Here is a 27,785-nt window from a genome sequence, read left to right as displayed (position 1 = left end):
GATACAGCTGTCATATAAACCGATCTTGGGTCTTGACTTCTTGAGCCTCTAGAGTGCGCAATTCTTATCCGATTGGAATGAAATTTTGCACGACGTGTTTCGTTATGATATCCAACAACTGCGCTAAGTATGGTTTAAATCGGTCCATAACCTGATATAGCTGCCATATAAATCGATCTTGGGTCTTGACTTCTTTAGCCTCTAGAGTGCGCAATTCTTATCCGATTGGAATGAAATTTTGCACGACGTGTTTCGTTATGATATCCAACAACTGTGTCAAATAAGGTTCAAATCGGTCCATAACCTGATATAGCTGCTATATAAACCGATCTTGGGTCTTGACTTCTTTAGCCTCTAGAGTGCGCAATTCTTATCCAATTTGAATGAATTTTAGCACGACGTGTTTTGTTATGATATCCAACAACTTTGCCAAATATGGTTCAAATCGGTTCATAACCTGATATAGCTGTCATATAAACCGATCTGGGGTCTTGACTTCTTTAGCCTCTAGAGTGCGCAATTCTTATCGGATTGGAATGAAATTTTGCACGACGTGTTTCGTTATTATATCCAACAACTGTGCCAAATATGGTTCAAATCAGTTCATAACCTGATATAGCTGCCAAATAATACGATCTGGGATCTTGACTTCTTGAGCCTCTAGAGGACGCAATTATTATCCGATTTGCCTGGAATTTTCTACGATGGATCAACTCATGACCATCAGCATACGTGTTTATTATGGTCTCAATCGGTATATAGCCCAATACAGCTCCCATATAAATCGATCTCTCTATTTTACTTCTTGAGCCCCCAAAGGGCGCAATTCTTATTCGAATTGACTGACATTTTACACAGGTCTCCAACATATAATATAATTGTGGTCCAAACCGGACCATACCTTGATATCGCTCTAATGTCAGAGCAAATCTTTTCTTATATCTTTTTTTGCCTTAGAAGAGATGTCGGGAAAAGAACTCGACAAATGCGATCCATGGTGGAGGGTATATAAGATTCGGCCCGGCCGAACTTAGCACGCTTTTACTTGTTACGCAACTAGCTTTGCACGTTCGACCGCTATCGTGATTTCGACAGACGGACGGCCATGGCTAGATCGACTCAGAACGTCGAGACGATAAAATATATATATTCTTTATGGGGTTTAAGACGAATATTTCGAGGTGTTACAAACGGAATGACTAGATGGGTGTGGTGGGTGTAATATCTGTTAAGGTTATATCTAAATCTTAACATATTTCTATGAAATTCTCCAGTGATCTGAAAAGCCACAAGAGAAACCTTCGTGACCAATTTTATTGGGATCTGTTAACAAACTATTGCAACATTAGTCCTAATCGGAAGAATATCAATATGCGAGCTTTATCTAAATTTGAAATTCAGGAAAGAAGATATTGTGCAAAAGATAGAGTAAATCTGTTTAGAAATATGCTGACAAAGGCTCTTAAAATGGAAATCGGTGGAAACATACATATGGGAGCTATATTTATCTGATCCGATTTCAGAAAAATTCAACGGCATTGCCGGGAGTCGTTTTACCTAAATTTTTGGTGAATCACTCTTGAAAAGTTGACCAGCGACGAAGCTCATTTTTGGCTCAATGGGTATGTAAATATACAGAATCGTCGATTTTGGAGTGAAGATCAGGCAGAAACATTGCAGGATCTACCAATGCATGCAGAAAAAGTCACAGATTGGTACGGTTTATGGGCTGGTGGCATCATTTAACCGTACTTCTTCAAAGAAGATGTGAATCGTAAGGAACTGTGAATGGTGAGCGCAGCCGTGAGATGATATCCAACTTTTTTTGTCCAAAATGCAAGAGCATGACTTGCAGGACATGTGGCACCAAGACGGCGCCGTACTATCGAATCAAATAAAGATTTCATGCATTTTTCAGATTTTTTTTTTTTTGGAAAAAATTTTCTATAGCTCTTAAAAAAACTCCCATTATATGCTAGCTATATCCTAATCTGAACCGATATCGATCACTATCCGAACGTTTATTGGTAGTCGCAAAAGAAAGCGTTATGTAAAATTTTGGAAAGATAGGTTGATAAATGCGATTGCAAATGTTCTAGAAGTGAAAATCGGGCGAGAAATATATAAAAAACTATATCTAAATCTGAACCGATGTCTTTGAATATCAAGTGTCATTAGAAAAATCTATCTACCAAATTTCGTGAGTATTAGTAAACAAATGGCAATGTTATTGCAATATTAGTCAAAATCGGACGAACATATATATGGGAGCTATATGCTAATCTGAACCGATTTTTTTCGAATTTTAATAGGCTTTGTCTTAGGCCAAAAAAGATGCCCGTACCAAATTTGAAGATCATTGGATAGAAATTGCTATATTTACTTTTTACACAAATTAACTTGGACCGACGGACAAAGTTAAACCGAATCAGAAAGTGATTCTGAGTCGATCGGTATACTTATCAATGGACCTAGCTCTCTTCCCTCTGGGTGCTACAAACAAATGCACTTTATAATACCCTGTACTACGGGCATACAAATTCAACTCTAAGGGTCCGGTTAATATGGGAACTTTATCAGGTTTTGGATCAACTAGAACCATGCTAAGTATTCAAGCTGGATATCATAACAACAGTCATTGCGCAAGATTTCAGCCAAATTGAAGAATAATGACGGCCTCTAGAGAATATTGAAGTCAATAACAAGCCCATTTAGAACCTAAACCGATAAAAATAAAAAACCAGTACTCAAGATTTATTTGCAGCAGCTTAGTACTTTCAAATGGGATCATACTTTCCAAACTGAAAAAAAAGTTGGCCCAAAATTTAAGATTTTTCTTATTCGTACCATTTTAGCAGTGAAAATGAGCCAAAGAACCACATCTTTAAAATGAAGATGCTATCTTTAAATTTAATTTCCTATTAACTAATGGAAATGACCATCCGTCAAATTTTTATCGCTGATTGCTTTATATTTCACTCCATTTTTTATACCCTCCACCATAAGATGGGGGGTATACTAATTTCGTCATTCTGATTGTAACTACTCGAAATATTCGTCTGAGACCCCATAAAGTATATATATTCTTCATTGTCGTGAAATTTTATGTCGATCTAGCCATGTCCGTCCGTCTGTCCGTCCGTCCGTCCGTCCCTCTGTCTGTCGAAAGCACGCTAACTTCCGAAGGAGTAAAGCTAGCCGCTTGAAATTTTGCACAAATACTTCTTATTAGTGTAGGTCGGTTGGTATTGTAAATGGGCCATATCGGTCTATGTTTTGATATAGCTGCCATATAAACCGATCTTGGGTCTTGAATTCTTGAGCCTCTAGAGTAAGCATTTCTTATCCGATTGGGATGAAATTTTGCACATCGTGTTTTGTTATGATATCCAACAACTGTGCCAAGTATGGTTCAAATCGGTTCATAACCTGATATAGCTGCCATATAAACCGATCTTGGGTCTTGACTTCTTGAGCCTCTAGAGTGCGCAATTCTTATCCGATTGGAATGAAATTTTGCACGACGTGTTTTGTTATAATATCCAACAACTGTGCCAAGTGTGGTTCAAATCGGTTTATAACCTGATATAGCTGCCATATAAACCGATCTTGGGTCTTGACTTCTTGAGCCTCTAGAGTGCGCAATTCTTATCCGATTGGAATGAAATTTTGCACGACGTGTTTCGTTATTATATCCAACAACTGTGTCTAGTATGGTTCAAATCGGTTCATAACCTGATATAGCTGCCATATAAACCGATCTTGGGTCTTGACTTCTTTAGCCTCTAGAGTGCGCAATTCTTATCCAATTTGAATGAATTTTAGCACGACATGTTTTGTTATGATATCCAACAACTTTACCAAATATGGTTCAAATCGGTTCATAACCTGATATAGCTGTCATATAAACCGATCTGGGGTCTTGACTTCTTGAGCCTCTAGAGTGCGCAATTCTTATCGGATTGGAATGAAATTTTGCACGACGTGTTTCGTTATTATATCCAACAATTGTGTCAAATAAGGTTCAAATCGGCTCATAACCTGATATAGCTGCCATATAAACCGATCTAGGATCTTGACTTCTTGAGCCTCTACAGGTCGCAATTATTATTCGATTTGCCTGGAATTTTCTACGATGGATCATCTCATGACTATCAGCATACGTGTTTATTATGGTCTCAATCGGTCTATAGCCCGATGCAGCTCCCATATAATTCGATCTCTCTATTTTACTTTTTGAGCCCCCAAATGGCGCAATTCTTATACGAATTGGCTGACATTTTACACAGGTCTCCAACATGTAATTTAGTTGTGATCCAAACCGGACCCTTTCTTGATATCGCTCCAATAGCAGAGCAAATCTTTTCTTATATCTTTTTTTGCCTTAGAAGAGATGTCGGGAAAAGAACTCGACAAATGCGATCCATGGTGGAGGGTATATAAGATTCGGCCCGGCCGAACTTAGCACACTTTTACTTGTTCTTATTCGTACCATTTTAGCAGTGAAAATGAGCCAAAGAACCACATCTTTAAAATGAAGATGCTATCTTTAAATTTAATTTCCTATTAACTAATGGAAATGACCATCCGTCAAATTTTTATCGCTGATTGCTTTATATTTCACTCCATTTTTATACCCTCCACCATAAGATGGGGGGTATACTAATTTCGTCATTCTGTTTGTAACTACTCGAAATATTCGTCTGAGACCCCATAAAGTATATATATTCTTGATCGTCGCGACATTTTATGTCGATCTAGCCATGTCCGTCCGTCTGTCCGTCCGTCCGTCCGTCCGTCCGTCCGTCCGTCCGTCCGTCCGTCCGTCCGTCTGTCTGTCGAAAGCACGCTAACTTCCGAAGGAGTAAAGCTAGCCGCTTGAAATTTTGCACAAATACTTCTTATTAGTGTAGGTCGGTTGGTATTGTAAATGGGCCATATCGGTCCATGTTTTGATATAGCTGCCATATAAACCGATCTTGGGTCTTGACTTCTTGAGCCTCTAGAGTGCGCAATTCTTATCCGATTGGAATGAAATTTTGCACGACGTGTTTTGCCGTAATATCCAACAACTGTGCAAAGTATGGTTCAAATCGGTTCATAACCTGATATAGCTGCCATATAAACCGATCTTGGGTCTTGACTTCTTGAGCCTCTAGAGTGCGCAATTCTTATCCGATTGGAATGAAATTTTGCGCGACGTGTTTCGTTGTTATATCCAACAACTGTGCCAAGTATGGTTGAAATCGGTCTATAACCTGATATAGCTGCCATATAAACCGATCTTGGGTCTTGACTTCTTGAGCCTCTAGAGTGCGCAATTCTTATCCGATTGAAATGAAATTTTGCACGACGTGTTTTGTTATGATATCCAACAACTGTGCAAAGTATGGTTCAAATCGGTCCATAACCTGATATAGCTGCCATATAAACCGATCTTGGGTCTTGACTTCTTGAGCCTCTAGAGTGCGCAATTCTTATCCGATTGAAATGAAGTTTTGCACGACGTGTTTTGTTGTTATATCCAACAACTGTGCCAAGTATGGTTCAAATTTGTCCATAACCTGATATAGCTGCCATATAATCCGATCTTGGGTCTTGACTTCTTGAGCCTCTAGAAGGCACAATTCTTATCCGATTTGAATGAATTTTTGCACGAAGTATTTCGTTATGATATCCAACAACTGTGCCGAGTATGGTTGAAATCGGCCCATAGCCTGATATAGCTGTCATATAAACAGATCTGGGGATTTGACTTCTTGAGCTTCTAGAGGGCGCAATTCCTATCCGATTTGGCTAAAATTTTGCATGACGTATTTTATTTTTACTTTCAACAACTGTGTCAAATAAGGTTCACATCGGTTCATAACCTGATATAGCTGCCATATAAACCGATCTGGGATCTTGACTTCTTGACCCCTTTAGGTCGCAATTATTATCCGATATGCCTGAAATTTTGTACGATGGATCCTCTCATGACCATCAACAAACGTGTTTATTATGTTCTGAATCGGTCTATAGCCCGATACAGATCCCATATAAATCGTTCTCTCTATTTTACTTCGTGAGCCCCAATGGGCGCAATTCTTATACGAATTGGCTGAATTTTTACACAGGTCTCCAACATATAATTTAATTGTGGTCCGAACCGGACCATATCTTGATATCGTTTTAATAGCAGAGCAACTCTTTTCTTATATCCTTTTTTGCCTAAGAAGAGTTGCCGGGAAAAGAACTCGACAAATGCGAACCATGGTGGAGGGTATATAAGATTCGGCCCGGCCGAACTTAGCACGCTTGTACTTGTTTATACTTACCGCCATATAATGGGGGCATACTAAACTAGTCATTCCGTATGTAACACCTCGACATATTGATTTGTCGAAATCACGATAGCAGTCGAACGCGTAAAGCTAGCCGCTTGAAATTTTGCACATATACTTACAATAGATGTACAATAGGTCGTTGGGCCAAATTTTGCACAAAGTGTTCTTTTATGACTTCTAACAAATGTGCCAAGTACGATCCAAATGGGTTTATAACCTGATATAGTTCCAGTATGAACCGATTCCCAAATTTACTTCTTGAGCACCTGGAAATCGCAATTTTTGTACGAGTTTGCTTAAATTTTGCACATATTGTTCTGTTATAACTTCAAAGACCTGTGCCAAGTACGGTCCAAATCGGTCTATAACCTGACCTGACTGATTGACTTCTATCGGTCTATAACTTGATTTGACTTCTTGAGCCCGCAATTTTTTTCGATTTGGCTGAAATTTAGCATGTAATGTTCTGTTATGACTTTCATCAACTGTACTAAGTAAAGTCCGAATCGGTTTATAACCTGGTATAGCTCCCATATAAACCGATCTGCCGATTTGACTTCTAGAGTCCTTACAGGCCGCAATTTTTATCCAATTTGGCTGAAATTTTGCATGCGGTGTTCTGTTACGACTTCAAACAACTGTACGGTCAAAATCAGTCTATAACCTCAGCTGCCATATAAACCGGTCTCTTGATTATACTTGTTCGGTTCCTAGAAGCTATAATTTTTGCTGGTTTGAAAGAAGTTTGAAATGTAGAACAAAATTGCGCCCTTCAACTAAATTTCGTTTATATACATTTTTAGAAGAATCCAAGATGGTGGGTTTCCAAGATTCTGCCCGGCCGAACTAAGCACGGTTTTACTTAGCATCTTAACCTAAAACAAGTAAAAAGTCATTAAGTACGGCCGGGCCGAACTTTGGATACCCACCTCCTCGGGTATATATGTAAACCCCATTTCGTCAGAATCCGATGAAAATTGGATAAGTTAGGCACCCAAATTCGGCACGGACATTGAGTGATCTAATATATATGTCACTATTCAATTTTGTAGAACAAAATATTGGTCTTTTTGGCAGATATATCCAATTATAAACCGATCTGAACCATATTAAGGTCGGATATCGTGAGTCTAAAAAAACTCACTGTTTCAAATTTCAGCTAAATCGGGTAATAAATAAAGTTTTTAAGGGCTTCAGTCCCCTTATCGGGAGATCGGTCTATATGGCAGCTATATCTAAATATAGTCCGGTCAGGACCATATTTATGTCGGATGTTAGAAGGTCTTAACCTACTAACTGTTGATTTAAATTTCAGCGAAATCGGGTAATAAGTAAAGCTTTTATTGTCTTCAGACCCCTTAGCGGCAGATCGGTCCATATGGCAGCTATATCTAAATATAGTCCGATATGAACTATGTTGAAGTCGGGTGTCAGGTGGCTAAAAATAACTCGCTGTTTCAAATTTTAGCGAAATCTGTTAAAAAATAAAGCTTTATGGGGTTCAGACCCTTTATCGGCGGTCTGTCTATATGACAGCTATATCTAAATATAGTTCGATCTGTACCATATTTGGGTCGGATGTTCGAAGGTCTTAACCTACTCACTGTTGATTTTAATTTCAGCGAAATCGGGTAATAAATAAAGCTTTTACGGTCTTCAGACCCTCCATCGGGAGATCGGTCTAATGGCAGCTATACCTAAATATAGTCCGATCTGAACCATATTAAAGTCAGATGTCGGTAGGCTTAAAATAACTCACTGTTTGAATTTTGAGCAAAATGGGGTAATTAATAAAACTTTTATGGTCTTCAGACCCTTCATCGGCAGATCGGTCTATATGGTATCTAAATATAGTGCGATCTGAACCATATTTAGGTCAGTTGTCGGGAAGTCTTAAACTACTCTTTGTTTCAAATTTCACCAAAATCAGATGAAAACCAGTAAGGAAAGGAAAAAGTCGGGCGGTGCCGACTGTATAATATCCTACACCACATAGTGCATGTAGTACTTTTTTATGTAGAACTTATCTCGAAATCTAGTCAGACTTTAATTTGGATAACAATTGAAATAGGACAAAAGATTTGGATTTCCACATCTTTAATATCGGCCATATCGCATAAAAGATTATATGGGAGTTATATCGAAACCTGCGCCAATTTTAATGACACATACTGGGACGTCAAATAGAGCATCTCACGCCCTAGATTGTAGAGATGTGACCAAAATTGGGGTTTTTACTGCCTTAAAAGTCCATATCGGATGAAATGTACACATTGGAGCTATATCTAAATTAGGACTGATTTTAATGAAATTTTGCGCACGTATTGGAACGTCAATTTAAACGTCAATTTAAACGTCTCATGTAAATTGGGCAAAAACTGTGGATTCTACAGCCTTAAAAAGCCATATCTGATGAAAGATATATATGGTAGCTATATCTAAATCTAAACCGATTTTTATGAAATTTTGCACATATATTAAGACTTCAGAAAAACGACTCCAAATTTGGCAAAAGATCGGACGAAAATTGTGACTTCTACAGCTTTAATAGTTCAAATCGGATGAAAGATATATATGGGAGCTATATCTAAATCTGAACGGATTTTTATGAAATTTTGCACACATATGTAGACCTCACTTAAAATACCCCAATGCCAAATATTTTAAAGATCGAACGAAAATTGTGGCTTCTTCAGCCTTAAAAATCCATATTGGATGAAAGATATATATATGGGAGCTATATCTAAATCTGAACCGATTTTTTTTTTCAAAATCAATAGCGTTTGTCCTTGGGCCAAAAAAGTGACATGTGCAAAATTTCGGACAGCAAATACGACCTGCACTTTGATTACAAGAATACATAGACTCACAGACAGACAGACGGACATGGCTAAATCGAATCAGAAAGTGATTCCGAGTTCGATCGGTATACTTATTAATGGGTCTAGCTCTTCTTCTTCTTAGCGTTGCAAACAAATGCACAAATCTAAAATACCCTGTACCACAGTGGTGGTGCATTAGACCCTTTATCGGAAAATGGGTCTATATAGCAGCTATATCCAAATATGGTCCGATTTGGCCCGTTTAAGAACATAACCAGCATGCATCAAAAAGACGTATCTGTGCAAAATTTCAGCTCAATGTCTCATATTTAGAAGCCTGTACAGTGATTACAACAGACGGACGGACGCACAGACACACGGACATCGTTAAATCGTCTTAGAATTTTACAACGATCCAAAATATGTATACTTTGTAGGGTCGGAAATTGATATTTCGATATGTTGCAAACGGAATGACTAAAAGGAATATATCCCCTATCCTACGGTGGTGGGTATGAAAATTAATCATTCAAAGACACTTCTATCTTTAAGGCTATTTTGAGTCCCAAGTTCAATTTCGTAACTTTCAAATATATTTTGACCTCCATTTTAGATTTTGGTCTTAAATAATAAGACGAAACGTTAAGGATTCAATAACCTACAATTTGAAATAAAAAAAAAACCTTAATATGAAGGAAAATATTGGGTTGCCCAAAAAGTAATTGCGGATTTTTTAAAAGAAAGTAAATGCATTTTTAATAAAACTTAGAATGAACTTTAATCAAATATACTTTTTTTACACTTTTTTTCTGAAGCAAGCTAAAAGTAACAGCTGATAACTGACAGAAGAAAGAATGCAATTACAGAGTCACAAGCTGTGAAAAAATTTGTCAACGCCGAATATATGAAAAATCCGCAATTACTTTTTGGGCAATCCAATATTTTTCACCACGGGGAAATTTTCCTTAAAAATTTTGAAAATTGATCATCCTTAAATTCAGTGTAAAGATAGACGGACATGGCTATAGAGACTAACAATGCCATGACGATAACGAATGTCCAATTTTCTAAGAATTTCCCGTAAAACATGGCCAATGCAAATATTCTGCTTGCATGCATTAAAGCTACCCTCTTAAACACTTAATATTAAAGTCTAATATGTTTGCCGGATATATTTACATAATCTCAATTTGTCTATCGCAAGACTTGGCGCATCAAACAAAAGCCTTATAGCAAATGAAAACAGTAGCAAAAAAAGAAAAAGTACAAGTAAAAGCGTGCTAAGTTCGGCCGGGCCGAATCATGGGAACCCACTACCATGGACTCTTAACTATCATCCCTTATTAACTGAGTTTGTATTTGAATTATTTTGGTATCAAGAAGTCATATGGGGATATCGGTACTTACCTATATCACCATATTGACCGATTCGGATAAAACTTGACACTGACCTGTAAGTCATAATATGGGGTTTTGGGCTAAATTTCAGCCAAATCAGGTGGAAATTTAGGCTTCTAAGGGCTGAAGAATTCAAATCTGGGAATCGATTTATATATTATATAGACCGATTCAGATCGTACTTAACATGAATGTTGGGAGCCATAATACAAATCTTTGTCCCAAATTTCATCCAAATCGGATGAAAATTGAGGCTTCTAAGGCCTCAAGAAGTCATATCCGTGGATCGGTTTATATGAGGGCTATATCTGTTTATGGACCGTTTCGGATCATACTTGGCATGGATATTGAAAATCTTAACTCAAGTCTTTCAACCAAATCGGATCAAAAAGTCAAATCCCGGAATCGGTTTTTATTGGAGCTTTGTCTTTTTTAAAACCGATTCGGATCCTATTTGGCATGGATATTGGAAATCAAAACTCCAGTTCTTTTTTCAAAATTTCACCCAAATAGGATGAAAATGGAGGCTTCTTAAGCCTCAAAAATCAAATCCCAGGATCGGTTTATATGGGAGCTATATCTGTTTAAAGACCGATTCGGTATTTCTTTGAAAATTGGGGCTTCTAAGGGCTCAAAAAGTCAAATCCGTGGATCGGTTTAGGCGGGGCTATAACTATTTATAGACCAATTCGTATCATACTTGGCACGGATATATAACTCAAATCTTTGTTCCAAATTTCAGCCAAATCAGATGAAAATTGAGGCTTCTAAGGCCTCAAGAAGTCAAATCCAGAGAACGGTTTATATGGCGGCTATATCCAAATCTGAACCGATATGGCCCATTTGAAATCCCCAAAGACCTACAGCAATATAAAGTATCTGTGGAAAATTTCAATCAGTTTGACCGCTGTCGTGATGTCGACAGACGGACATCGCTAGATCGATTCAGAATGGCGAGACGATCAAGAATTTATATACTTTATGGGGTCTTAGACTAATATTTCGAAGTGTTACAAACGGAATGACTAGATTAGTATACCTCCATTCCATGGTGGTGGGTATAAAAACCAACGAAGTTCATGTGGTTTTAGTTTCACTATGGAGAACAGCAGCAGTTGGGTAGGTAGGGAAATGAAAAACGAGATCTTGCTTAAGTTTTGGCATCAATCTCCTCCCCTACCAGTCATCAGACACCTCCTTTGGGGCATATTTTATGCCATAACCCTTGGAGATATTTGAATTTGTTTTTCTTGTGTTTTTCTCATTTTTCTTTTCAAGTATTTTCTTAGCTTTGCCATTCTCTTAGTTGGCAAAGCAAAGCGCTTTTGGCCATTTCTCTCTACTTAAAGCGTTCCTTGGTACTTTCTTGGTTGTTTGGTTGGTTTGGCTGGTTTGGCTTTTGTTATGCGGACAAGGTCAGAATGCTTATTTCGTACATTTGTTATGCAAATTGGATCAAGCAGAACGCAAAACTGAAGAGGTGCGTGCAAGAGGATTGTAATACAAGAAGTCTCTCTCGAAAATCCCATTTTTTATACATGGGTGCTTTTTTAGGATTGTTTGAAGTATGGACACCTAAGAACAAAAGTAGTGCATAAATTTCCTTTATCTCAAGGATGGTTGTGGATGAGAGAAGAGCAACCATAGCCGCCTTGCAATGAACACATTGCTGCTTCCTTAAGGTCATGAATTAATTTACTTAATTTCTGTTTTCTTTTCTAAGGACTGTAATGACCTTTGGAATTCCTTGAACAAACCGAAATATATGTTTTTGGGGCTCAAGTACAAAGCGGAGAAGAAATAACACACAATTCACTTTGGATTGTTTTTGATTTTTTTTTTGTTTTTTTTTTTTTGGTTTAAGGTTCTAAATAAAGAAATTGCATAAATTAAAGTATACGAGGTCTGACCAAAAAATAAATGATTGTGAGTTACGTATGTTGAATTATCGCACCACTACTGTAGTACAGGGTATTATTTGTTTGTAACACCAAAATGGAAGAGATATAAACCCATTGATATGTATTTCGATCGACTCAGAATGACTTTCTGATTCAATTTAGCTATGTCCGTCTGTCTGTCTCTCTGTCCGCCTGTCCATGACAAATTGTGCACTAAATACAGGTCGCAAATTTGGCACATACATTTTTTATGGCCTAAAGACGAAGTCTATTGAAATTGGAAGAAATCGGTTCAGGTCAATCGTATATAGCTGCCATATATATGTTCGTCCGATGTAGACTAATATTGGAATAATATAGTTATTTGTGACCCGAATATCACGAAATTCGGCACAAGGTATTCCCTTGTGAGTTGCGATATTACCAGTGAATTTGATAGAAATCGGTTCAGATATATCTATTGCCCAATTTTCACTTCTGAAGCCTTTGCCGGCGCATTTATCCCCCGCTCTTCTCAAAACTTTGGACTATGCTTTCTTCTGCGACCACCACAAAACGTGTGAGTTTTGATCGAAATCGATTAAGATTTGGATATAGCTCCCATATGAAAGTAGTTTTGACTAGTTTTGCAATAATGTGCTCATTTCTCAACCGACTCACACAACCGCTGTTGAACTTCAAAGAAATCAGTTCAGATGTAAACATTTCTCCCATGTATGTTTATTCGTTCGATTTTAAGTAATATTGCAAAAATTTGGTCAGTTCTTAACCCTTTGAGGACGAGCATTAACCGCTCGATAAAGATAAGTAAAGTGTCTTCAAAATGGTAAAAATGTTGCTCCTTCTATGAAAAAAATTATGGGACATATATGTCCCATTCGTCCTTAAAGCTAAATTTTTTGGTAGAAAAGTGTTGATACCCTACACCACTACTGTAGCACAGGGTATTATAACAAAGTGCATTTGTTTGTAACACCCAGAGGGAAGAGAAATAAACCCATTGATCGACTCAGAATCAATTTCAGATTCGATTTAGCTATGTCCGCCGGTCCATGGTAATTTATGCACAAACTACAGGTCGCAGTTTTCATCCGATCGTCTTAAAACGGTTCAGATAAAGATATAGCTCTCATATATATACCGCCCGATTTTTACTCCTAGAGCCACTAAAAGCGCATTTATTGTCCAATCTTCCCAAAACTTCGTACAACGATTTTCACTCTAAGAGCCTCTGCATGCGCATTGTTCGACCAATCTTGCCAAAAATTTGCACAACCCTCTCCTCGACGACTACCACATTTTTGGGGTGTGATGTGCGTGGCCCTTCTCGACATGTAGGTCAGTTAATTCCTTAAGGCTCATCGTGCATGGCATTTGCATTTTGTTGTTGTTGTTGTTGCTTGTATTTGTTTTGCGAGGCTGCACAACAATGCAAACAATTTTATAACAGGTCATATGCAGTAGGTGGGTTTTTATACCCAACACCACTACTGTGGTACAGGGTATTATAACTTAATGAATTAGTTTGTAACACCCAAAAGGATGAGAGATAGACCCATTGACAAGTATACCGATCGAATCACTCAGAATCACATTCTCATTCGATTTAGCTAAGCCCGTCTGTCCAAGTTAATTAGTGTACAAAGTACAGGTCACAGTTTTCATCCGATCGTCTTAAAATTTGGTACAGACATGTTTTTCGGTCTAGAGACGAAGCCTATTGAAATTGGAAAAAATCGGTTCAGATCTGGATATAGCTCCCATATATATGTTCGTCCGATTTTTAGTAATAATGCAATAAAATGGTCATTTGTTAACTGATTCTCTCGAAATTTGGCAGGAAATTTGTATATATATATATATATATATATAATATATTTATATATATATATATATATATATATATATATATATATATATATAATATATATATATATATATATATATATATATATATATATATATATATATATATATATATATATATATATATATATATATATATATATATATATATATATATATATATATATATATATATCCAAATTTCCTGCCAAATTTCGAGAGAATCTGTTAACAAATGACCATTTTATTGCATTATTACTAAAAATCGGACGAACATATATATGGGAGCTATATCCAGATCTGAACCGATTTTTTCCAATTTCAATAGGCTTCGTCTCTAGACCGAAAAACATGTCTGTACCAAATTTTAAGACGATCGGATGAAAACTGTGACCTGTACTTTGTACACTAATTAACTTGGACAGACGGGCTTAGCTAAATCGAATGAGAATGTGATTCTGAGTGATTCGATCGGTATACTTGTCAATGGGTCTATCTCTCATCCTTTTGGGTGTTTCAAACTAATTCACTAAGTTAAAATACCCTGTACCACAGTAGTGGTGTAGGGTATATATATATATATATATATATATATATATATATATATATATATATACTCCTAGAGCCACTGCAAGCACATTTAGCAGGAGGGATTTTCTCTTGCCTCTCAATATTACTGGTGAATATATATATTGGGTTGCCCAAAAAGTAATTGCGGATTTTTTAAAAAATTTTTACCTAGTAAAAGTTAGTAGGTAAAGAAGGAAAATAATTTTATGAATATATATATATTGGGTTGCCCAAAAAGTAATTGCGGATTTTTTAAAAAATTTTTACCTAGTAAAAGTTAGTAGGTAAAAAAGGAAAATAATTTTAAACACTGTAATAACATGGAAATCTCTTTGTATTTCTGATTTCTAGTGGCAGCACCTTTTCTTGTTTTATCTCCAATAAATTAGAAAAACCTTAGGGCTTATAAAGACACGATGCAGATTATATATAATTATATACGGCTTTAGTTGGATGTAATTTTTACCGGACATCTTTTCCATCAAAGACGGATTTTCGATCGATTTTAATAAAGTTCGAAGGAGAAATTAGCGGCGCAATTTATGTCCGATTTGGCTGAAACTTTGCACTTGGTGTTCCTTTATGACTGACTTCCAACAACTGTACCGAGTACGGTCTAAATCGGTCTATAACCTGGTGTAGCTCCCATATAAACCGATCGCCCGATTTGACTGTTTCAGCTTTGGCTGAAATTTTGCATGTGGTGTTCTGTTATGACTTTCAACAACTGTGCCACGCACAATTCAAATCGGTCTATAACCTAATACAGCTGCCATATAAACCGATCTCCCGATTGGACTTCTTGAGTCCTTAGGTTAGGTTAGGTTAGGTTGAAAAGAGGGTGCAGATATTAATCCGCCCCATGCCACTATGGACATACACCTAAGCCAGTAATCGGCTTGTTGTGCGCTCTAAAAACTATAAAGTAACCTCTAAAAGAAATTTTGAGTCTGGAATTCCGTGCTACTTACAAAATCCTTAATTGTTTTCAATGCGACTCCCCCAAGTTGATTCATGTCTGATATCATGTCTCCACCTAAGTACCGGGATCTGTTGGACGCCAAAGCCGGCCAATGACAAAGGAAATGCTCCAACGTCTCATCACATTGAGTCCTTACAAGATGCAATTTTTGTCCGATTTGGTTGAAATTGAGCATGTAGTTTTTAGTTATAACTTTCAACAACTATGCCAAGTACGGTTCAAATCGATTTATAACCTGATATAGATCCCATAGAAACCGATCGTCCGATTTGACTTATTGAGTCCGTATAAGCCACAATTTCTGTCCGATTTGGCTGAAATTTTGCATGCGGTGTTCTGTTACGACTTCCAACAACTGTGCCAAACACAGTCCAAATCAGTCGATAACCTGATATAGCTCCCATGTAAACCGGTCTATCGATCATGCTTGTTTGGTTCCTAGAAGCTTTAATTTTTGCTGGTTTGACAGAAGTTTGATATATAAAATAAAAGTATACCCTACAACTTAATTAAGTTTGTATACATTTTTAGCAGAATCCATGATGGTGGGTTCCCAGGATTCGGCCTTTAGGTGGCTTGTAAACAATATAATGAGCTGTCAATGAGCCCAATAACAAGTGACTGTCATTTCTAGTCTAAAAGAAAAACCAGTGTGATCTTGGTAACACTTCGTATCAGCTACCCTGTAGTTATTTTATAGGGTCGGAAATGAAAATTTCATTATTCGTTAGTGGGTGTTAAACTGCTTTACTTATTATTCTAACTTTTCTTTCCACTCCCTTCATTTGCTTTGCACTTTACTTGTTTTGTGCATTTACATTCTTTGTAACTGTCCTCATAGACATCCTTCCTATGTTTTCTTACCTTTAACTAGTTTGAATCACTGAGTATGTGTTCTTTCCATAACTTGGTGAAAAGGGTTCGTGTCATAAAATATTTTATGATTGCAGTACTCCTGCATATGTGTATGTAAATTCAAACACATGTATATCAAAGGCATAATGTGTACTTTGGCGTTTTCGGTGCACTAATTTTGTGCCTGCAAAATAAACTTAATGAGACCAAAAGCGGAATTTCATATTTTATAATTCAAACAATTTAAGAGAAACGTAAAAGTTTTAATTAAGAAGCCCTCTAAAGTGTTTCTGTATGTTGGCATACTTTTTGGCTGAATTTAGAGAGAATGCCTTTCACCACACAATATCGTAAAATAGTTTGCCATTACTTCGAATCTTGAGTAGCTTTAACAAGAATTTTATACTTTTTCAGTTTCATTTCAAAAAAGGGAAATAGTACGGCTTCAAGAATGATCGCCATATATATAAAGTAATTGATTTAATTACTGCTTAAAAAAATTCCCTTGGTACATACAAAGGTTATTCATAAAAAGTACTTTCAAAGGTAATATATATTCATAATATTTATTGCATAATTTTATATTATTATCAAAAACCATTGCCTAGCCTTGAGTTGAGATAAAAAAAATTCATTTCAAATTGCCCCAAAAAAAGTTTTAAAAAAATTTTTCATTAATATAAATGAAAAAAGGGGATTTCGATTAACCAATTTACTCGTTTTGATCTCAAAAAACCTTTGAAATAAGGCAGGCACGCTCCGCTATGCCCTCTTTTATAGGCAGATCGGTCTATATGGCAACTATATCTAAATAAAGTTCGATCGGGAGGCCTATAATCAGATGTCGGGAGGCCTAAAACTACTTACTGTTTCCAATCTCAGCGAAATCGGAAAAATCGGTCTATATAGCAGTTATATCCAAATATGGTCCGATTTGGCCCGTTCAAATTCAAATTTCAGCTTCAAATACAAATTTTTGAAGGCTGTAGAGTGATTATAACAGACGGACAAACAGACGGATAGACGGGCAGACACACGGACATCGTTAAATAGTCTTAGAAACTTTCGGTTCAGATCCGACTATATTTAGTTATAGCTGTCATAGAGACCAATCTCCCGATAAAGGTCCTGATGCCCATAAAAGATTTATTTTTTTATATCAGATTTCGCTGAAATTCGAAACAGCGAGTTGTTTTAGACCTCCCAATATCAGACCCAAAAACGGTTCAGATCGGACTATATTAAGATATAGCTGTCATATCGACCGATCTGTTGAAAAGGCGTCTGTAGCCCATAAAAGCTTTATTATACCCTCCACCATAAGATGGGGGGTATACGAATTTCGTCATTCTGATTGTAACTACTCGAAATATTCGTCTTAGACCCAATAAAGTATGTATATTCTTGATCGTCGTGAAATTTTATGTCGATCTAGCCATGTCCGTCCGTCTGTCCGTCCGTCCGTCTGTCCGTCCGTCCGTCCGTCTGTCTGTCGAAAGCACGCTAACTTCCGAAGGAGTAAAGCTACCCGCTTGAAATTTTGCACAAATACTTCTTATTAGTGTAGGTCGGTTGGTATTGTAAATGGGCCATATCGGTCCATGTTTTGATATAGCTGCCATATAAACCGATCTTGGGTCTTGACTTCTTGAGCCTCTAGAGTGCGCAATTCTTATCCGATTGGAATGGAATTTTGCACGACGTGTTTTGTTATGATATCCAACAACTGTGCCAAGTATGGTTCAAATCGGTCCATAACCTGATATAGCTGCCATATAAACCGATCTTGGGTCTTGACTTCTTGAGCCTCTAGAGTGCGCAATTCTTATCCGATTGGAATGAAATTTTGCACGACGTGTTTTGTTATGATATCCAACAACTGTGTCAAATAAGGTTCAAATTTGTTCATAACCTTATATAGCTGTCATATAAACCGATCTTGGGTCTTGACTTCTTCAGCCTCTAGAGGGCGCAATTCTTATCCGATTGGAATGAAATTTTGCACGAAGTATTTCGTTATTATATCCAACAACTGTGTCAGATAAGGTTCAAATTTGTTCATAACCTGATATATCTGCCATATAAACCGATCTGGGGTCTTGACATCTTGAGCCTCTAGAGTGCGCAATTCTTATCCGATTGGAATGAAATTTTGCACGACGTGTTTTGTTACGATATCCAACAACTGTGCCAAGTATGGTTCAAATCGGTACATAACCTTATATAGCTGTCATATAAACCGATCTTGGGTCTTGACTTCTTCAGCCTCTAGAGGGCGCAATTCTTATCCAATTTGAATGAATTTTGGCACGTAGTATTTTGTTGTGATATCCAACAACTGTGCCAAATATGGTTCAAATCGGTTCATAACCTGATATAGCTGCCATATAAACCGATCTGGGATCTTGACTTCTTGAGCCTCTAGAGGTCGCAATTATTATCCGATTTGCCTGAAATTTTGTACGACGGATTCTCTCATGACCATTAACATACGTGTTTATTATAGTCTGAATCGGTCTATAGCCCGATACAGCTCCCATATAAATCGATCTCTCTATTTTACTTCTTGAGCCCACAAAGAGCGCAATTCTTATTCGAATTGGCTGAAATTTTACACAGGTCTCCAACATATAATTTAATTGTGGTCCAAACCGGACCATATCTTGATATCGCTCTAATAGAAGAGCAAATCTTTTCTTATATCCTTTTTTTGCCTAAAAAGAGATGCCGGGAAAAGAACTCGACAAATGCGATCTATGGTAAGATTCGGCCCGGCCGAACTTAGCACGCTTTTACTTGTTTTTATCCTATTTCGCTAAAATTTTAATATGGTTCAGTTCGAACTATTTTTAAATATAGCTGACATATAGACCGATCTGCCATTTAAGGGTCTAGAACACATAAATGCTGCAATTATTATCCGATTTTGATGAAATTTGAAATAGTGAGTTGTTTTAAGCCACCCGCCACCTGACCCAAATATGAAAAAGATCGGACTGTATTTAGATATAGGTGTCATATAGACCAATATTCCGATTTAAGGTCTAAAGCTCACCGATCTTCCAATTTAGGGTCTTAATCCCATAAAAAGCAGATTTATTGTCTAAAAATGTTACTTGTATATGAGTTTTCGGGACCAGAATAAATTGCGATCAAGATGAGCCCCTATAAAGATCCAGATTTGGTTATATGTAACATATAGAACGATCTCTCGATTTAAAATCTTGGCCCTTTAAAAAGCGCATTTATTATCCGATTTCGTTGAAATTTGACGCAGTGACTTATGTTAGGTTTCTCGACATCCGTGTCTTATATGGTTCAGATCGGTTTATATTTGGATATAGCTACTAAAAGGACCAATATTTTGTTCCACTAAATTTAACAGTGACTTCTATTTAGTAGACCACTGTCCGTGCCGAATTTGGGTGCATAAGTTTCCAATTTTCACCGGATTGTGATAAACGGAGGTTAACGTATTTTGCCTAGGTGGTGGGTATCCAAAGTTCGGCCCGACCGAACTAAATACCTTTTTACGTGTTTTCTTTAAAAAAAAATCATTTAGTAATTTTTTGTAATTTTTATTCCCTACACCGTAGGATAGGGGGTATATTCATTTAGTCATTCCGTTTGCAACACATCGAAATATCATTTTCCGACCCTACAACATATACATCTTTTGGATCGTCGTAAAATTCTAGGACAATTTAACTGTGTCCGTGTGTCTGTCTGTCCGTCTTTTGTAACCACTCTACAGGCTTCAAAATTAGAGATATTGAGCTGAAAATTGGCACAGATACATCTCCTTGATGCACACTGGTTAAGTTCTCGAACGGGCCAAAATCAGACCATATTTGATTATAGATGCTATATAGACCGATCTGCCGATAAAGGATCCAATGCTCATAAATGCTTTATTTCTTATCCAATTTCGGATATTTTGCTTGATACGTCCTTGGCTGCCATATAGACAGACCTCCAATTGAGGGTCTTAATCACATAAAAAGGGGATTTGATTACCGATTTCGCTGAAGCTGTGACTTCTATAAGTGTTCTCGGGACCTCAATCAAATATGATCCAGATCAGTCCGGATTTGCATATCACAATGGATATGGTAGTTAAGTTGTTATAAAAGAGAATGGTTAATTTATGCATGGTGGGGGGCATCCCAAGTTCTGCACTGCCGAACTTAACACGTTTTTACTTGTTTACTGATTATATACCAAGATATATCCGACTGAGTATGATGTCAACATTTTCCTTTCTCATCTTGTGAACATTTTAGCATTTTATTTAGCTAAAGGCAAATTCCTAATAATTCAAAATTAATAAAATATATTGGGTTGCCCAAAAAGTTATTGCGGATTTTTCATATAGTCGGCGTTAACAAATTTTTCACAGCTTTTGACTCTGTAATTGCATTCTTTCTTCTTTCAGTTATCAGCTGTTACTTTTAGCTTGCTTTAGAAAAAAAGTGTAAAAAAAAGTATATTTGATTAAAGTTCATTCTAAGTTTTATTAAAAATGCATTTACTTTCTTTTAAAAAATCCGCAATTAGTTTTTGGGCAACCCAATATTTGCTTAATGTCTAAACTTTCCAGACGAAAAACAGCAGATTAAATGTCAATTAATTTTAATGATTCCCTAAGGAGTTTCCAGAAAAGAAAATACATAGCATATCTCAATCCACACATATTGCCAAATTAAATGATTTCATGGCGAATCTTTTAAAATCCTCAATAATTGCAACTCAAATAAGAAAAGATTATTTTGGATATTTGTATGCTACAAAAGTACCTATAACAAGCATTTATTCAGCACAACCACCCCCTAAGGTATGCTTTGAATGTTTATGTTTTATTTTATATAATTTCCGATACAAAAAAAAAACATAAGACATACATTTGTAATCAACATTAAAATTGTATTCTCTTGCGGGCCTGCAAAACAAACGCACATTTATCTTTTTTCTGCAGCCCTGCGTTCATTGAACTATGTTTAGCGTACTCTAACCTCATTGTGCATACCTGCCTACCTGCCTACCTGCCTGTCTGCCGTTCATGGTTATTAGAAAAATGTTTTGTTGTTACTTCAACGATAGCAACAGTGAAAGAACTGCAAAGCGTATACTTAATAATTAAAACTTTTCAAAAAGTTTATTCAACACACGAATGGCTTTGTATGCTGCTAACTAGACTCGCAGTTTAAAAGCCTCTGTTATTCATGCAAAATATTCTAAAATTCAATCTTGTACCAAAGAAATCACAATGGCTAGCAAAACGGTGCGCCAGTGCTCACCGTTTTGCTTAAGAAGAGCAAAACAAAATAGAGGTTATGAGTTCACACAGCAACCGAGTGGATAAAAGGTCAACATCAAATTTTTATACCCTCCACCATAAGATGGGGGGTATACTAATTTCGTCATTCTGATTGTAACTACTCGAAATATTCGCCTTAGACCCCATAAAATATATATATTCTTGATCGTCGTGAAATTTTATGTCGATCTAGCCATGTCCGTCCGTCTGTCCGTCCGTCCGTCTGTCTGTCGAAAGCACGCTAACTTCCGAAGGAGTAAAGCTAGCCGCTTGAAATTTTGCACAAATACTACTTATTAGTGTAGGTCGGTTGGTAGTGTAAATGGGCCATATCGGTCCATGTTTTGATATAGCTGCCATATAAACCGATCTTGGGTCTTGACTTCTTGAGCCTCTAGAGTGCGCAATTCTTATCCGATTGCGATGAAATTTTGCACTACGTGTTTTGTTATGATATCCAACTATTGTGCCAAGTATGGTTCAAATCGGTTCATAACCTGATATAGCTGCCATATAAACCGATCTTGGGTCTTGACTTCTTGAGCCTCTAGAGTGCGCAATTCTTATCCGATTGGAATGAAATTTTGCACGACGTGTTTTGTTATGATATCCAACAACTGTGTCAAGTATGGTTCAAATCGGTTTATAACCTGATATAGCTGCCATATAAACCGATCTTGGGTCTTGACTTCTTAAGCCTCTAGCGTGCGCAGTTCTTATCCGATCAGAATGAAATTTTGCACGAAGTATTTCGTTATGATATCCACCAACTGTGCCAAGTATGGTTTAAATCGGTCCATAACCTGATTTAGCTGCCATATAAACCGATCTTGGGTCTTGACTTCTTGAGCCTCTAGAGTGCGCAATTCTTATCCGATTGAAATGAAATTTTGCACGACGTGTTTTGTTATGATATCCAACAACTGTGCCAAGTATGGTTCAAATCGGTCCATAACCTGGTATAGCTGTCATATAAACCGATCTTGGGTCTTGACTTCTTGAGCCTCTAGAGGGCGCAATTCTTATCCAATTTGAATGAATTTTGGCACGTAGTATTTTGTTATGATATCCAACAACTGTGCCAAATATGGTTCAAATCGATTCATAACCTGATATAGCTGTCATATAAACCGATCTGGGGTCTTGACTTCTTGAGCCTCTAGAGTGCGCAATTCTTATCCGATTGGAATGAAATTTTGCACGACGGATTCTCTCATGACCATTAACATACGTGTTTATTATGGTCTGAATCGGTCTATAGCCCGATACAGCTCCCATATAAATCGATCTCTCTATTTTACTTCTTGAGCCCACAAAGAGCGCAATTCTTATTCGAATTGGCTGACATTTTACACAGGTTTCCAACATAAATATAATTTAATTGTGGTCCAAACCGGACCATATCTTGATATCGCTCTAATAGCAGAGCAAATCTTTTCTTATATCCTTTTTTTTTTGCCTAACAAGAGATGCCGGGAAAAGAACTCGACAAATGCGATCCATGGTGGAGGGTATATAAGATTCGGCCCGGCCGAACTTGGCACGCTTTTACTTGTTAATACTGAATAAATGTTTAAGGCCTTAAGCGTTTGATCCTTTTGAATAATTTCATATGACTAAAAACTATACAAGAAGCAAAACATACATGAACAAATTTTCAGTATTTTTGTAAAAATTGCGCCAGTATTCGAATTCGAACATTCAAAATCAAAGCAAACCTACGCTCCATTGTGGTCTGCATAGAGGGACACGTTTTATGGTTGTTGTAATCCAATTAAGCTTTACAATTAAAATTAAAAAAAAATACTTTAGAGTTATCTTTCGATTTGTTTTCCAATATCGTCCAAAAGCTGATGATGGCATCAATTAATAAAGACAATGCAATAAAAACAAAAAAAAAAAACAAAATTTGTAGAAGGTTTAATTGGAAGACATTTAAATAAGAATGTTAACACTATACCTAGTTGACAGAGCAATTGAACGAAACAGGAAAATTGGACAACTCCAAAGCAAATTGGCACTGAAAGGATAACACCAAACAAGTAGAACGTGTTAAGTTCGCCCGTACCGAACTTTAGATACCCACCACCAAGGATACAATAAAAATCCTATTTTTTTATTGTATACACCACCACTGTGGTATATGGTATGCAATGCTAACAAGGAGAAGAGCTAGACCCATTGTATTCCGATCGACTCAGAATCACTTTCTGATTCGATTTAGCCATGTCCGCCTGTTCGTCTGTGAGTCCATGTATTTTTGTAATCAAGCTACAGGTCGTATTTTTTGTCCAATTTTCACGAAATTCTGATCATCTCATTTTTTTGATCCAAGGACGGACGCTGTTGGTTTTGGTAAAAATCAGCTCAGATTTAAATATAGCTCTCATATATATGTATCGCCCGATTTGCATTTTAATGGCTGTATTAACTACAATTTTCAACCGATCTGCACAAAATTTAACACGAATTGTTTTGTTACTGATCCTAACATATCTGCAAGATTTCATCAAATCGGTTCAGATTTAGATATAGCTCCCATATATATGTATCGTCCGATTTGCCCTTAATTTTCAACCGATCTGAAGAAAATTTGGCACGGATTTTCATCGATATCGGTTCAGATTGGGATTTTCATCAATATCGGTTCAGATTGGGATAAAGCTCCCATATATATTTTTCGCCGGATTTGCACTTATGTGGCAGTAGTTATAACAATTTTCAAACAATCTCTTCGAAAAATGTAGGTTCAGATGTAGATATAGCTCTGATATACATATATCTATTGCACGAATTTATAATTGTAGGGTAGGTGTGGAGTATTATATAGTCAGCTCCGCCCGACTTATGGCTTTCCTTACTGGTTAACTTTGGGGACAGTAATGGAATTATCCTACAATATCCATATCCTACTATATCCATATTCTACTATATCCATATCCTACTATATCCGACAATATCCATATCTAAATAGTGACTGGAGTCGATCCTATTTTATTCAGGTCCCGCGAACTCATATACAAGTACCAGTTTCAGCGAAAACAGGCAAGAAATCCACTTTTTATGGAATTAAGATCCAAAATTAGCAGATCGTTCTATATGGCAGCTATATCTGTATAATCTGATTCGATTCATATTTGGGTCGGATGTCGGAAGGCCTAAAACAACACACTATATCAAATTTCAACGAAATCGGGTAATAAATGCAGCTTTTATAGGCTTCAGATCCTTAACCGGCATATCGATCTATATGACAGCTATATATACACATCATCTGATCTGTACAATATCTGGGTCAGAGGCGGGATGCTTAAAACAACTCGCTATTCAAATTTTAATGAAATCGTGTAGTAATTTAAGCTTTTATGGGCGTAAAACCCTCAATATCGGTCTTTATGACAGCTATATTTAAATATAGTCCGATCAAAACCATATTCAGATCGAATGTTGGGAGGCATAAAATTACTCACTGTTTAAAATTTCAACGAAATCAGGTAATAAATGCAGCTTTTATTGGTTCCAGACCAATGAAAACTGATCAGCAGATCAGTCTATATGGCAGTCCGCTCTGAACAATACTAAGGTCGGATGTCTGGAGGCTTGGAATAACTCACTGTTTAAAATTTCAGCGAAAAATCTTGTATGGGCTTCAGACCCTTTTTCACCAAATCGGTAGCTATATCTAAATATAGCCCAATCGGAACCGTATTTATGTCGGCTTAAAATAGCTCACTATTTTCAATTTCATCGGCATCGGGTAATAAATGAAGCTTTTATGGGCCTTAGACCCTTAACCGGCAACTCGGTCTATATGGCAGCTATATCTAAGTATAGTCCGATATGAACCATATTTAGGTCGGATATTGTGAGGCTAAACACAACGCACTGTTGAAAATATCACCAAAATCGGACAAAAAATTCAGCTTTTATGGGCTTCAGACCTTTTTTAGCTGATCGGTCTTTATAACAGCTATACCTTAACATAATCCGATCTGAACCATATTTTGGTTGGATATCGGGAGGCTTAAAACAACTCACTGTTTCATCAGTAAAAATCGGATTAAAAATTTAGCTTTTAGGGGCTTCAGACCCTTTATCCGCAGATCGGTCAATATAACAACTATATCTAAATATAGTCCGATCTGAACCATATTTGGGTCAGATGTCAGCGAAATGAGATAAAAAACCAGTTCGAATAAGAATTGCGCTCTTTAGGGGGCTCAAGAAGTAAAATAGAGTGATCGATTTATATGGGAGCTGAATCGGGCTATAGACCGATTCAGACCATAACAAACACGTATGATGATGGTCATGAGAGAATCCGTCGTACAACATTTCAAGCAAATCGGATAATAATTGCGATCGGTTTATATGGCAGCTATATCAGGTTATGAACCAATTTGAACCTTATTTGATATAGTTGTTGAAAGTAACAATAAAAAACGTCCTGCAAATTTTCAGCCAAATCGGATAGGAATTGCGCCCTCTAGAAGCTCAAGAAATCAAGTCCCCAGATCGGTTTATATGACAGCTATATCAGGTTATAAGCCGATTTGAATCATACTTGGCACAGTTGTTGGATATCATAACAAAATACTACGTGGAAAATTTCATTCCAATCGGATAAGAATTGCGCACTCTAGAGGCTCAAGAAGTCAAGACCCAAGATCTATTTATATGACAGCTATATCAGGTTATGAACCGAATTGAACCACACTTGGCACAGTTGTTGGATATCATAACAAAACACGTCTTGCAAAATTTCATTCCAATCGGATAAGATTGCGCCCTCTAGAGGCTCAAGAAGTCAAGACTCAAGATCGGTTTATATGATAGCTATACCAGGTTATGGACCGATTTGAACCATACTTAGCACAGTTGTTGGATATCATAACAAAACACGTCGTGCAAAATTTCGTTCCAATCGGATAAGTATTGCGCACTCTATAGGCTCAAGAAGTCAAGACCCAAGATCGGTTTATATGACAGCTTTAGCAGGTTATGGACCGATTTGAACCATACTTAGCACAGTTCTTGGATATCATAACAAAACACATCGTGCAAAATTTCATTCCAATCGGATAAGAATTGCGCACTCTAGAGGCTCAAGAAGTCAAGACCCAAGATCGGTTTATATGACAGCTATATCAGGTTATAAACCGATTTGAACCATACTTGGCACAGTTGTTGAATATAATAACGAAACACGTCGTGCAAAATTTCATTCTGATCGGATAAGAATTGCGCACGCTAGAGGCTCAAGAAGTCAAGACCCAAGATCGGTTTATATGACAGCTTTAGCAGGTTATGGACCGATTTGAACCATACTTAGCACAGTTCTTGGATATCATAACAAAACACGTTGTGCAAAATTTCATTCCAATCGGATAAGAATTGCGCACTCTAGAGGCTCAAGAAGTCAAGACCCAAGATCGGTTTATATGACAGCTATATTAGGTTATGGACCGATTTGAACCATACTTAGCACAGTTGTTGGATATCATAACAAAACACGTCGTGCAAAATTTCGTTCTGATCGGATAAGAATTGCGCACGCTAGAGGCACGACGTGTTTCGTTATTATATCCAACAACTGTGCCAAATATGGTTCAAATCGGTCCATAACCTGATATAGCTACCATATAAACCGATCTTGGGGTTTTGACTTCTTGGGCCTCTAGAGTGCGCAATTCTTATCCAATTTGAATGAATTTTGACACGTAGTATTTTGATACTATATCCAACAACTGTGCCAAGTATGGTTCAAAT

This window comes from Stomoxys calcitrans, chromosome 1 (assembly GCF_963082655.1).
Source record: "Stomoxys calcitrans chromosome 1, idStoCalc2.1, whole genome shotgun sequence".
Lineage (NCBI taxonomy): Eukaryota > Metazoa > Arthropoda > Insecta > Diptera > Muscidae > Stomoxys > Stomoxys calcitrans.
The sequence above is the reverse complement of the archived record's forward strand: the minus strand, read 5'-3'. Positions refer to the sequence as shown.